The sequence below is a fragment of the Triticum dicoccoides genome, chromosome 6B, assembly GCF_002162155.2.
Source record: "Triticum dicoccoides isolate Atlit2015 ecotype Zavitan chromosome 6B, WEW_v2.0, whole genome shotgun sequence".
Classification (NCBI taxonomy): Eukaryota; Viridiplantae; Streptophyta; class Magnoliopsida; order Poales; family Poaceae; genus Triticum; species Triticum dicoccoides.
In genome coordinates, this window is record NC_041391.1 from 558,488,454 (window position 1) to 558,491,573 (window position 3,120).

A 3,120-nucleotide genomic window follows, 5' to 3' on the forward strand; every position below is an offset into this window, starting at 1 on the left:
ACGTCGTAACCGCACTTTATTAGATATGGTGCGATCTATGATGTCTCTTACCAATTTACCACTATCGTTCTTGGGATTATGCATTAGAGACAGCTGCATTCATGTTAAACAAGGCACCAGCAAAATCCGTTGAGACAACACCGTATGAACTGTGGTTTAGCAAGAAACCCAAGTAGTCGTTTCTTAAAGTTTGGGATTGTGATGCTTATGTGAAAAAGCTTCAACCTGATAAGCTCGAACCCAAATCGGAGAAGTGCGTCTTCATAGGATACCCAAAGGAAACTGTTGGGTACACCTTCTATCACATATCCGAAGGCAAGATATTCGTTGCTAAGAATGGATCCTTTCTAGAGAAGGAGTTTCTCTTGAAAGAAGTGAGTGGGAGGAAAGTAGAACTTGATGAGGTAATTATACCTTCTCCTGAATTGGAAAGTAGTTCATCACAAAAATCAGTTCCAGTGATTCCTACACCAATTAGTGAAGAAGCTAATGATGATGATCATGAAACTTCAGATCAAGTTACTACCGAACCTCGCAGGTCAACCAGAGTACGGCCCGCACCAGAGTGGTATGGTAATCCTATTCTGGAATTCATGTTACTAGACATGATGAACCTATGAACTATGAGGAAGCGATGATGAGCCCAGATTCCGCGAAATGGCTTGAGGCCATGAAATCTGAGATGGGATCCATGTATGAGAACAAAGTGTGGACTTTGGTGGACTTGCCCGATGATCGGCAAGCCATAGAAAATAAATGGATCTTCAAGAGGAAGACAGACGCTGATAGTAGTGTTACTATCTACAAAGCTTGACTTGTCGCAAAACGTTTTCGACAAATTCAAGGTGTTGTCTACAATGAGATTTTCTCAACTGTAGCGATGCTTAAATCCGTCCGAATCATTTTAGCAGTTGCCATATTTTATGAAATATGGCAAATGGATGTCAAAACTGCATTCCTTAAATGGATATTTCTTAAAGAAAAGTTGTATATGATGCAACCAGAAGGTTTTGTCGATCCTAAAGGTACTAACAATGTGTGCAAGCTCCAGCGATCCATCTATGGACTTGTGCAAGCATCTCGGAGTTGGAATATACGCTTTGATGAGTTGATCAAAGCATATAGTTTTATACAGACTTGGAGTGAAGCCAGTATTTACAAGAAAGTGAGTGGGAACAATTTACAGCCTTTCGGATGAGTATATGTGAATGCCATATTGTTGATAAGAAATGATGTAGAATTTTCTAGAAAGCATAAAGGAGATTTTGAAAGGAGATTTTCAAAGAAAGACCTCGGTGAAGCGGCTTACATATTGGGCATCAAGATCAATAGAGATAGATCAAGACGCTTGATAAGATTTTTCAATGAGTACATACCTTGACAAGATTTTGAAAGAGTTCAAAATGGATCAATCAAAGGAGTTCTTGCATGTATTACAAGGTGTAAAGTTGAGTAAGACTCAAAGCCCAACCACGGCAGAAGATAGAAAGAGAATGAAAGTCATTCCCTATGCCTCAGTCATAGGTTCTATAAAGTATGACATGCTACGTACCAGACCAGTTGTGTGCCTTGCTATGACTTTGGCAAGGGGGTATGATAGCGATCCATGAGTGGATCACTGTGTAGCGGTCAAAGTTATCCTTAGTTACCTAAGAGGACTAAGGAAGTATTTCTCGGTTATGGAGGTGATAAAGAGTTCGTCATAAAGAGTTACGTCGATGTAAAGCTTTACACCAATCCAGATGACTCCGAGTCTCAATCTGGATACATATTGAAAGTGGGAGCAATTAGATGGAGTAGCTCCATGTAGAGCATTGTAGACATAGAAAATTTGCAAAATACATACGACTCTGAATTTAGAAGAGCCGTTAACTAAACTTCTCTCACAAGCAAAACATGATCACACCTTAGTACTCTTTGGGTGTTAATCACATAGCGATGTGAACTACATTATTGACTCTAGTAAACCCTTTAGTTATTGGTCACATGGCGATGTGAACTATGGGTGTTAATCACATACACATGTGAACTATTGGTGTTAAATCACATGGCGATGTGAACTAGATTATTGACTCTAGTGCAAGTGGGAGACTGAAGGAAATATGCCCTAGAGGCCATAATAAAGTTGTTATTTATATTTCCTTATATCATGATAAATGTTTATTATTTATGCTAAAATTGTATTAACCGGAAACTTAGTATATGTGTGAATACATAGAGAAAACAAAGTGTCCCTAGTATGCCTCTACTTGACTAGCTCATGAATCAAGGATGATTATGTTTCCTAACCATAGACATGTGTTGTCTTTGATGAATGGGATCACATCATTAGAGAATGATGTGATGGACAAGACCCATCTGTTAGCTTAGCATTATGATCGTTACATTTTTATTGCTACTGCTTTCTTCATGACTTATACATGTTCCTCTGACTATGAGATTATGCAACTCCCGAATACCGGAGGAACACCTTGTGTGCTATCAAACATCACAACATAACTGGGGGATTACAAAGATGCTCTACAGGTGTCTCCGAAGGTGTTTGTTGGGTTGGCATAGATCAAGATTAGGATTTGTCACCCGCGTATCGGAGAGGTATCTCTGGGCCCTCTCGGTAATGCTCATCACTATAAGCCTTGCAAATAATGTGATTAATTAGTTAGTTATGGGATGAAGCATTACGGAACGAGTAAAGAGACTTGCCAGTAACGAGATTGAACTAGGTATGATGATACCGACAATCGAATATCGGGCAAGTAACATACCAGTGACAAAGGGAACAAAGTATCTTGTTGTGCGGTTTGACTGATAAAAGATCATCGTAGAATATGTAGGAGCCAATATGAGCATCCAGGTTTCGCTATTGGTTATTGATCGGAGATGTGTCTCGATCATGTCTACATAGTTCTCGAACCCGTAGGGTCCGCACGCTTAATGTTCGATGACGATTCGTATTATCAGTTATGTGTTTTTGATGACCGAAGTTTGTTCGGAGTCCCAGATGAGATCACGGACATGAAGAGAAGTCTCCAAATGGCCGAGAGGTAAAGAGTGATATATTGGAAGGTGGTATTCGAACACCGGAAAGGTTCCAGAGTGTATTGGGTACAAAACGGAGTA